Source organism: Saimiri boliviensis, chromosome 1, assembly GCF_048565385.1.
Source record: "Saimiri boliviensis isolate mSaiBol1 chromosome 1, mSaiBol1.pri, whole genome shotgun sequence".
Taxonomy (NCBI): Eukaryota; Metazoa; Chordata; class Mammalia; order Primates; family Cebidae; genus Saimiri; species Saimiri boliviensis.
This window is the reverse complement of record NC_133449.1, coordinates 168426678-168438402: the sequence shown is the minus strand read 5'-3', so window position 1 is coordinate 168438402 and position 11725 is coordinate 168426678.

Here is an 11725-nt window from a genome sequence, read left to right as displayed (position 1 = left end):
GAGCTGTGACAAGGACATTGGCATTCTAGAAGTCGTGAGTGTCATTAATATCGCTTCCGTCCTCAGAACTGATAGCATTTACAGACTTTACTGTGTAGCTTAGGGCTTCGTTTACACTTCCTTGTGTTATTGCTGTTTCATAAATGTGTTTTCTTCTCAATTAGATTGTGATTGTGCATCCCATAAGTGCACATAGACTCGATATAGGCATTTTTTTCTGATTTTTACTTGAGTACACATTGTAACTATTTTTACATGCCCTTGGATAGTTCATTGTATATCTAACAGTAATAGATAAATACTGATATTGGTTAATTTAAGTATTCCAGGCTGGGTCAGAGAAAGCGATAGTAGATTTAATTCTATTTCTTTATCTCCTTTGTCTAGGCTCCAAACGCTTTTTGTACATATGTATATATCTCAATCTTAACAGGGAGATTATACATTAATTAACATACCTTTACAGATGAGAACATAGAGACTTAGAAAGTGGAGGAAATAGTTTTAATGGTTTTTAAATTTTTTGAGCCCTATCTCATTTTAAAAGAAATTAAAAATTTTATTTATTACACTTTGCTTTATGTGAGAATGCATCCTAGAAAAGTTTGTATAGGTAATTTTTAGTTCATTGTATCATTATTTCAATGCTGGCTAAATGATAATAAATAAAAATATGCATACATGTATTCATAAATGAAGCCCCAAACACATACACACAATCTATCACCAAGATTAGATGGCCTGGCTTTTGCTCTTTTGCAGACTAATCTAACATTTAGTCTTTGTTTGTACTTTTTCTCCAAGACTTGCGTTGCTATTTCTACAAAGGTGATATTGCCCATAATATATTTTGGGGAGATGGACACACTGTGTGATTTATGCAGGTATCTGTACCCCTTTATGAATGCCACTTTACGGTTTATGCCTTTGCCTTATATACTTTCCTCCTTGTCCTCCTGGTGAATTCCAATTTATGTTTTAGAAATATAATTGCATCATCACCTCCTTTGTGATATGTTTCTTGACAGAATCAATCGGTCCTTCTTGTTAGTGCATCTGTGCCTTGTACATACTTCTTTTGCTGTATTTATCATACTGCAGGGCATTTATATGTTTACAGGTGTTTCCTCTACCAGCGTGTTAACTTCTTGATACTTCTTAATACTGAGCTGTGTGCTCAGTATTTGATTACTTAACTGACCGGATATTGATAGAGGAATAACATGAATGGCTATCCAGGGGCATCAGCCTGGTGGGAGAGTTGAGGGCGCACTATATTACTGTGGCTCTCTGGGAAAAGGAATTTCTTAAATCTTCTTTCTACTCTGTGAATGTTCTAATGGGAAAAAGCAGGGATATTTGTAGGACCTAGACTTCTTCTTATGAGTTGTATTTTTTATATGAACAATAATTAAGACAATTTAAATGAGAAAACATACCCACGGTGTCACTATCAAATCAACAGCTATTTTCATTTTTCCCTGTTAACAAGTAAGAGATATTTATTCTTAAAATGTTGGATTGCTTCTGTAAATAAAGTGTTTTATTGTTTCCTATATTTTAATTTTATACAATAACCCCTCCTGATTTTAGATCCATTGTAAAGAAGGATCACTGTCACAATGCATTTTTATATCAACTCTACCACTTAAGCTTAAAGCACGTATTCAGATTCTTTAATGATTTTATTCAAGCCACCAAAGTATTTTTAGAGCCCTTTATATTTCAGATACTATATAGGATCTCAGTATACAAAACAGAGTAAGGTGTAATCCTTGCCTTTACAAAAAAAGTTGTAATCAAGGAGTCATAACTAAAGTATCATGTATACATAGTATACAGAAACCATTCATAGAGACTAATAGAAATATTTATATTACTATCTATATAAAGTTCATGAACTAAACCAAGGTTAAAGAATGACATTGTTATTATTATTATTATTATTATTATTATTTTGAGATGGAGTCTCACTCTGTCACCCAAGCTGGAGTGTAATGGTGCCATCTGGGCTCACTGCAACCTCTGCCTCCTGGGTTCAAGCTAGTCTCCTGCCTCAGCCTCCCAAGTAACTGGTATTACAGGCATGTGAAATCGCACTTGGCTAATTTTTTTGTATTTTTATTAGAGATGGAGTTTCACCATGTTGGCCAGGCTGGAAGGATGACATAATTATAATTATTATCCTTATTTGGCATGTATTCATTTAACATACACTTTTGAGTGCCTACTAGGTGCTAAGGAGTAGCCCCCAATCAATCTCTAGAACATGTCATTTTCATTATAGCAATTCTAACTCGCTGAGTTAGAACCAATATGGGCTCTTTTCACATGGAGCTTATATTCTAGTGGGAGAAAATAGAAAACAAACAAATATGCAAAAACCAAGTAAATAAGCAAGTGAGAATTACTATAATGAAAATGACATGTTCTAGAGACTGCTTGGGGGCTACTCCTTAGGTGGCATTCATTTAAGATCCCTCTGAGGAAGTGACCACCAAACTGATACCTGAATGATGAAAAGGAGCCAGCCATGCAAAGATCTGAAAAGATCTTTAGGCATAGCAAATAGCAAATGCAAAGGCCCTGAGGCTGGTATTTGGTTGGTGTGTTTAAAGAACAGCAGGTGTTTGTGTGGCTGGAACTGGCTGAAACTAATGAGAAAGTGACAGGCCATATGGTTGGAAAAGTAGGCAGAGGCCAGGTAATGCAAGACCTTGTAGGTTAGGGTAGATAGTTTTAATTTTATTCTAAGTGCAGTGGAAAATTTTGGGGAATTTTGAGCAGGGGAATGATATCTAATCTACATTTTAAAAGCTCTTTCGTAGGAAATTCATGGTTAGGAGGTGATTATGGTAGTCCAGGATGGAAATGATGGTGACTTGTCTAAGTGATGGTAGTAGCTGGTAGCAGTGGAGACAGGAATAAAGGAAGGATTTGCAATATATTTTGGAGGTAGAGTTGACAAGACTGGGATTAAATGTGGGTAGTTACGGAAAGAGTGGATTCAATGTCTTGTAGAATTTTTGGCTTAAGCATCGATCTATGTAGAGGGCAGGGCAATTTGCCAAAATAGGGAGGAGTAACTTTGAATTGACGTTCGTTTTTGAGAATGTTAAATTCGAGATCCCTGTTAGACTTCCAAGTGGAGATGGCAAGAGGATATGTGATTCTGGACTTCATGAAAGAGGTCAGGTATAGAAATACAAGTGTGGGAATCATCAGCTCTTAGATGTATTTAAAGCCATGAGAGCAGATGAGATTATACCTATGGTATGAGGGTAGATGGAGAAAAGAAGGTCTCTGTATTGATGCCGGGGGACATACTAACTATTTGAAGCTGGTCAGAGGAGGAACAGCCAGAAACAACTTTAAGAAAATAGCCAGTAAAATAGGGTAAAAACCAGAAGTGTGAGAAAGAAGAAACCAAAAGAAGAAAGTGTTTGAAGAAAGGAGTGATGAATTGTGTCAAACATCACCGAGAGCTGGAGGAAAATGAGGAAAGGAGATGACCATTCAATTTGGAGACAAGTTGGGATTTGTTGAGAAACAGTAGGTGGGAAAGTGGAGACAGAGACCATGGACACCTGATTCAGGATTTTTATTTTTGCTATAAAAGGAAGTAGAAAAATGGGACAATGGGTGGAGGTGATATGAAATCAATGTTTTATTTTAGTGGATGGTATTAAGGCAGGTTTATTTACTGATGGAAATGAGTCAACAGACATAAAAATTTACGATGTCGCAGAAGGAAGAGAGAATTGAGTGGAGTTCTTGAAAAGGCAAGAAAAGATGGGATCTGGGAAGCAACTGCAAGTGCTGGTTTTTGACAGGAACAGGGACAGTTCTTCCAGTGTCACAGGAGAAAGGTAGACAGTGTGAGTACAGGTGTAGAAAGGTCAGCGTATTTGGTGGTAGGAAGAAGGGAGAATGCCTGTCTGAATTTTTCCTTTCTTCTTCTATGACGTAGTTGAGTTTATCAAAACAAAATCTATGCCTACCATTATGTATGAAGAAAGCATGCTAGATAGTCTCCAGATAGTCCTACCTAAGATATTGTTTCAGTATCCATTTCTCTCTAACAAACTACAGCTGATCCTTGAGCAATATGGCGTTAGGGACACGGACATTCTCTCTGCCTGTGCAGTTGAAAATCCACACATAACTTTTGACTCCCCCAAAACTTAGCAAGTTAATAGCCTACTGTTGACTGAGAAGACTCACTGATAAGATAAACAGTCAATTAACACACATGTATGTTGTATGTGTTGTATACTGTATTCTTACAATAAAGTAAGCTAAAGAAAAATGTGTTACTAAGAAAATTATAAGGAAGAAAATATATATTTACCATCCATTGAGTGGAAGTGGGTCATCATAAAGGTCTTCATTCTCATGGTCTTCACGTTGGGTAGGCTGAGGAGGAGGAGGAGGAAGAGGAAGGGTGGGTCTTGCTATCTCAGGGGTGGCAGAGGTGGAAGAGGTGGAGGTGGAAGGCGAGGCAGGAGAGGCAAGTGCATTCAGTGCATTCAGTGAAACTTCTACTGGAAAGTGCATTCAGTGAAACTTCTACTGGAAAAAATCTGTGTGTATGTGGTCTCACGCAATTCAAACCTGTGTTGTTCAAGGGTCAACCATACTTCCAAACTTAGTGGCTTAAAACAACAACTTATTATTTCTCACTTTTTGGTAGATTGACCAGGTGGTCCTTCTGCTTCACAAGGGTTGCCTGGGGTGCTGAGAATGGTGAAATGTCCAGAATGGCCTCACTCTTATGGCTGGCAGTGCTGTTGGCTGCCAGCTAGAAGCTCAGCTGGGCTCCCAGCCAGAGGCCTTGGTTTTCCTCCATGTGAGCCTTTTCATACAGATGGTTGGGTTTCCTCACCCCATGGCAGTCTCAGGGGAGAAGGACTTCCTACTTATTGGTCAGCTGGATTCTTTGGGAGGGATTCAGTATTAGGTTAGTTTCAGCGTTGGGGACCACATTGTATAATTTATCTACTTGTACAATATAGAACTGAGAAACCGTATCCATATTTTGACTTGCTAATTAAAATTGTCTGATAAGAATTCTTAACAACAACAGCTGTGATTTTTCTCAGACCTAGAAAATAAGTAAAGCTTCATTTCCCCTTTGGTGACTTGAATTTCTTTTCCCAGGTAGAAAACTGCCACCTACCACCAGGACTCCTCTTATTTTTCTGTGCACATGGCAGATTCATTCTGGGTGCAAATTTTGAAAGTCCCACCCTCCCTACACACACACACACACACACACACACACACACACACACACACATTAGTTACAGCATTTTTCTGAGGCACTGTCAAGTACCACTGAAAAGGGAGAATTGACTCCATGATCAGACACAGGAAAACGCAGAGCTCTTGCTTCTGCCCCCAGGGATGTAAACACGGTCAATGTGAAATTATACTTGAAGCTTTGTGTCCCTGAGATAATGAGAAAAGGAAACCTGAAAAAGTGGCATATTCATGAGTAAGAAATGGTGAAGTCCAAAATATGGAAGGGAGTTAACTGACAAATCCCCAAATCATGTAGCTTCTGGGAAAAGCCGCTTGGCCCATACAGATATCCCTATAGCTTTTCATTGCCCCCCTCCCAAAAAAAAAGTTAGAACGTAAGCACTATAATTCATTATAAAGTGAATTCTGATTTCCCCTGAAGTTACATCACAAAAAAATGCAAACAAAAAATACCTGAAATTGAATATAAACTTCCATTAGAAAACTGTATTTTTGGTGAGGAAGTGGTAGGGAGGGGAACTAGTCCATGCGATACTGTGAGCTCGTATCTCCCTTGCACCCTTATGTCTACTAGAAATTGAACTAATGGTTAAGCTGAAAATTCTTATCTTTGCCACAGCTTCTGCATCTTACAGCATTTTCCCTGCTTTTGCCACCACCTCCCCTTTCCAGACTATGGGGATTTCTTTTTATATCTGAGATTCTTTCACAACTGAAGGGTTCTTACATATCTGAGGGCCGTCCAATAAATGTTCTACAATGTTAGAAATCTTCTATATTTTCACCATTCAATACAGTAGCCATTAGTTTTATATGATGACTAAATGCTTGAAAAGTGACTAGTGCAAAAGAGAAACATCATTTAAAATTTAAAATTTTATAGTTAGTTTTAATTATTTACAACTAAAATGTAGATAGCCACATGTAGTTAGCAATGACCACATTGGACAGCAAAGCCTAATGTCTCACTTGTAGCTCACGGAATTCTGCTCCTCCTTTTCTCTAGATAATGAAAAACCTGAGCTGATAAACAATGTCCACAAGTGTATTGTAATATTGCAGCTCAGATTTTTTTATTAATGTAATTACTACAAATAAATACTATGTGATAGTGCTTAGTAGTGTACTATATGATAGTAAATATCATATATTGTTTATTTGTAGTAATCTGTGTTTTGTTTTGAGACGGGGTCTTACTCTGTCACCCAGGCTGGAGTGCACTGGTGTGATCTCGGCTCACTGCAACCTCCGCCTCCCAGATTCAAGCAATTCTCCTGCCTAAGCCTCCTGAGTAGCTGGGATTACAGGAGCACATCACCATGCCCAGCTAATTTTTGTGTTTTTAGTAGAGACAGGGTTTCATCATGTTGGTCAGGCTGGTCTTGAACTCCTGACCTCTTGATCCACCTGCCTTGGCCTCCTGAAGTGTGTCTTTTAATTAATGTTGTGTCTGTCCCTCACTGGATCACAGGCTTCTTAGGAGCAAGGGCTTTGTCTGTTTTTTTTTTTTTCTCACTTTTATATTATTCCCAGCACCTAGTAGAGCACCTGGAACATAGTAGGTGCTCAGTAGAGATACGAGTAAATGAATGGATTGAAGAGTATCCAAATACCTTTGATATAAATGAGAAGTGAGGACTCCACTATCTACTGTGTGTGTGTGTGTGTGTGTGTGTGTGAGAGAGAGAGAGAGAGAGAGAGAGAGAATGAGAGAGAGTGCGATTGATTCTAGAGAAGAATCTAAACATATGGAGAGGAAACAAAGACAGGTTATTAAAGAGAAATGGAATTGATTGCATAATACTTCAGAATCAGAAAGTTGACTTTATTAATAGTAAGACTCTTAAGCATTTACTGCATGCCAGACAGTGCCCTAAGTACTTGACATGAAGTATCTCATGTAATCCTCATACGATAACCCTACAGAATAAGTGCTATTATTATCATTTCCATTCTACAGATGATATGGAGGATGACAGGAGTAATGTGATGGGGGTCACACAGCTAGTAAGTAGTAGAACATGCATTTAAACCCAGGCAGTCTGGAGTCAGAGCCTGCCTTCTGTTTGATTATGTCCATGTAGTGACAGAAGCTTAGTGACCTCAAATGTCTGCATCAGGTCTTTGTCCAGATTTAAGCTTCAGTAAGCCAGTGTCTCCTGGAGGCTTGGGCCTCTTTCCAGCGGTGCATGTGGAGGGGAGGTGGGAATAGTAGTACTAAGATAGAGTACCTCTTCTCCAAATCTCTGGTCTAGTAAGAGAGATGAATGAAAGCTAAGAGTTACTGTTGTCTTCATGTGAGTGAGAGTTTTACTTCACTTTCCCTCTCCCCTTCCCTACTCTCTATCATACATTTAGTCCTCCATAAAAAGTACAAGGTTGGCATTCCTATTTAGGTGCTACTTTAATTGTTTCACGTAAGAATAGCTTATCTTCCTGAATTAGCTATACTGTTTGCCCCCCAACTCCCACCCATCAGATTCACTCTCTGCCCTTCCCTGTCCTGTCTAGAACCCTATACATTGACCTCTGTGGGTTCCCTCATCCTCGGCTTCTGACTGTGGTTCATTCAGCAGAAGCTTGGCATGGTGGTAGGAGGAAGATCAGAAAGGAAAGATTGGAGTGTTTCTTCCCCCTTCCTTCTCCCTGCTTTGGTGCCACATTCTCGCAGGAGATGCCTGATGGGCCCTTTGGTATGGCTCCAGCACTTACTGGGATCTGGTGACACTCCTTCTTCACCTTGCCCTTGTCGAGGGAAGGGAATGTTTTATCACTCTTGCTAGCTCCTGGGTGTCTCTACTGTACTGAGTCTTGTTTCCCTTAACTTGGCCTACATCTTTGTAGATAATCCCTTTAATAAGTTATTTTCAGTAAACTGTTTTGAACAGAATACCATTTCCTGCTTGGGACCCTGCCTGATATATTTTGCCGCTAGTGGTTTTCAATTTTCTTAATGGCTGAAGGAGGTTCGTACTTCCAAATAGATGTAAGATTAAATGGGCCTCAGGTAAATTGTTCCACAAACTGGGTTATGAGATTGTGTTGCCTTTTTTCCCATATTGTTTAGGGGAGAGATACTCTGAATGTAGCAGACATGTGTGCCCTGTTACATGTATCAGAGATAGCTCATCCGGCTTTTTTTTTTTTTTTAACATCTTGAATGAAATAAACTCAAGATTTTCATTCCTTTTACCATGAGACTCTGATCAGCGAGCAACCTTGTGATTACTAAATTGATTTCCTAGGTATAGTGGTCCAGAGAAAGGGGTAACTTGGAGGATGGACCCCAACAGTTCAGATCCTGGAAAAGTGGAATCCTCTTTTATATTGATCAAATGGATTTTTTAAAAGAAAAAAAAACACAGAATACAGTGTCTCATCTTCCCCTCCCACATGCATACCACCTTTTTCCTTTCCAGCTTGCATTCCTCTTTTCTCTATGTGTGTGATTTTTTTCTTTTTTTGGTCTTTGTTTGTTTTTGCTTATGGCTTCAGCCCCGTGTTAAAATGAAGATTCCATTACTCAGCTCTATACACTCATCTGCATCCATTCTTCTTTACTGTGTCCATAGTCTGTCTTCCTTCCTGTTTTGACAAAAAAAAAATAATTTTTCCTGTCAAAGACCAGTCCCTCTCTTTGTGCTTTTGTGCTCATCTCTCTTGTCTTCTCCAGGATTCCCATTCCTCACTTACCATCCACTTCCTCCCACGGTTTCTTCCTTCTTCTTGCAACATTCCCATTGCCATAGGAGCATGCTCTGACATCTTCTATTTTAGTAAAAACCCTTCCTTGACTCCATATCGCCCTCCAACTGGTGCTCATTTCTCTGTTCCTCTGCACAGCAAAACTTTTTGAAACAGTTGTTTATACTGGCTGGCACCACTTCCTTGCTTTTCATTGCCTCCATTCTGGCTTCCCTCCAGGAAGCCATCGCTCCACTGAAGCAGCTTTAGTCAAGGTCATTAGTGACCTCCATGTTGCTGAATTCTATTGCCACTTCTCATCTTACTCAGCCTCTTAGAAACACTGGACACAGCTGACCAGTCCCTTTTAAAAATGTTTTCCTCTCTTGGCTTCTGTGGCACCATTCTCCCAGTTTCCTTTCCTGACTTCTCCTCTTCTATTCAACCTCTAAACATTGCGTTGTCGAGCACTTGAAATGTGACTAGTGAGAAATGAGATATGCCTTAAAGCATAACACTCACTCTGGATTTCAAAGACTTAGTATTTAAAAAATAAATAGAAAATGTCTCATGAATAATTTCTTATGTGGGTACGTGCTGAAATAATATTTTAGATATATTGAGTTATAAAAATTAATCTGTTTCTTTTTCCTTTTTAATATGGCTACTAGAAAATGTAAAATTACACATGCAGCTCACATGTGTGGCTCACACATTTCTAGTGGACAGTGCTGTTCGAGACCCTCTTCTCTATCACCCTTCTCATTTTATTATCTTATCTAGTTCTACAGTTTTAAATACCAACTATATGTTGACTCCCAAATGTAGACCTCTAACTCTAACCTCTTATTTGGAGCTGAGACTTAGACTTACCTACCCACTTGTACTTGAATTTCCACTTGGATATCTAACAGGCGTCTCAGTATTAATATGTCAAAGATGGAATTTTCTATTTCTTCTAGCCCTATTATGTTACTTACTGAATTTCTCATCTCAACCAATATTGCTATTCTTTGTCCAAGCCAAAACTTGAGTCATCTGTGATTACTCTATTTTCCTTGCCCACGTCATCCAATCTAGCAAGTCTTGCTGGTTCCATCTTCAAATTATATCTTAAATTCTATCCATTTTTCTTTGTCTGTATGGCTACTACACTAGTTGAAGCCACTGTCATCTCTCCTAGACTACTGCAACAGCTTCTAACTGGTCTTGTTGATTCTACTCTTGTACCACGACAGTCTCTGCCTTGTACCTCAGAGTGATCTCTTTTAATTATAAATTACATGACGTCTACTTCAACTGTCTGGTGACTTCCCATTAGGCTTAGAAAATAATTCAAACTTACCTTAGTTTGCAAGACTCAGCATGAATCTGGTCACTACCTATCTCCCTAACCTCATCCCATACCATTCTTCTTCCTTGTCAAGACAATCTCTGACCCCACTGGTCTTCCTTCCCCACTTTGATCATGTCAAGCTTATTATTTCCTCAGGCCTTTTGTATGGGATTCTTCTCTCTGCTTCAAATACTCTGCTTCCAGAGTTTTGTGTGGCTGACTCCTTTTCATTTTTCATGTCTCAGCTCAAATTCTGTCTTTGTTGAGAAACCATGCCTGTAAGCAGTGCCCTGTCTTTGTCATTTATTTATTTATTTTTTTATGAGTCTTGCACTGTCACCCAGGCTGGAGTGCAGGGGCGTGATCTCAGCTCACCACCTCTGCCTCCTGGATTCAAGTGATTCTCCTGCCTCAGCCTCCTGAGTAGCTGTGCCTACAGGCACCCACCACCATGCCTGACAATTTTTTTTTGTTTTTTGTTTTTTTTTTTTGTATTTTTAGTAGAGACAGGGTTTTACCACATTGGCCAGGCTGGTCTCAAACTCTTGACCTTAGGTGATCTGCCCACCTCAGCCTTCCAGAGTGCTGGGATTGTAGGCATGAGCCACCTTGCCTGGCCTGTTCCTGTCACTCTTTACTTCTCCCTGTTTTCTTTCTCTCACTGGTTTTTGTTTGTTTGTTTGTTTCCTTTTAGTGTCTGTCTCCCTTTACGAGTGTAAGCTGTTCAAGGGCAGGGACCTTATGTGTGTCTTATTTGCCTCTACGTTCTTAGTATCTGATAGAAAACTTGGTCCAGAGTAGGTGCTAACATCATTTTTGAATGGTAAGTTCTAAAATAAGTATTAATCAAACAGATGTTTTAAAATAAGAATGAAATAAAAATAGTATTGGAATGCACAAGTTCATTTTGAAATGAATAATATGGGATGCCTTAGAAATGAAGGCATAACTTAAGGAGTTATGCATTAGGCTTTAACAGATGTTAATCCTTTAGTTTGACTGAATTTGTCCTATCAGCAAATATTGAGGGCCTAGCATTTACAAAACACACCATCTCTGCCCTTAGAATTGGGAAAGCCGAGAGAGCATTGGGACACTGAGCCGCTGAGAGACAAAGGGGAAGGATGACATTAAAGGAGAAGTGAGTGTGTGTGTGTGTGTGTGTGTGTGTGTGTGTGTGTGTAAAAGAATCAAGGACAGGTGCCAATTCAACAGATAACAGCTCACCTGACTCACTCCAATTTTGCCTAGATTTTAGCTCTAGCAGAAACCATGATTATCATTTCTTTAGCATCTGGGGCAGTGCTATGCATAGTAGATTTTCAATAAATGCTTTTTGGTAGAATGAATAAATACATTTATGAATTGTAACAAAAACTCAGGGAAAGTAAAGTCTGAAAATTACTGACCTCAGGTGATATTGGAAGTGTCTAGAACCAC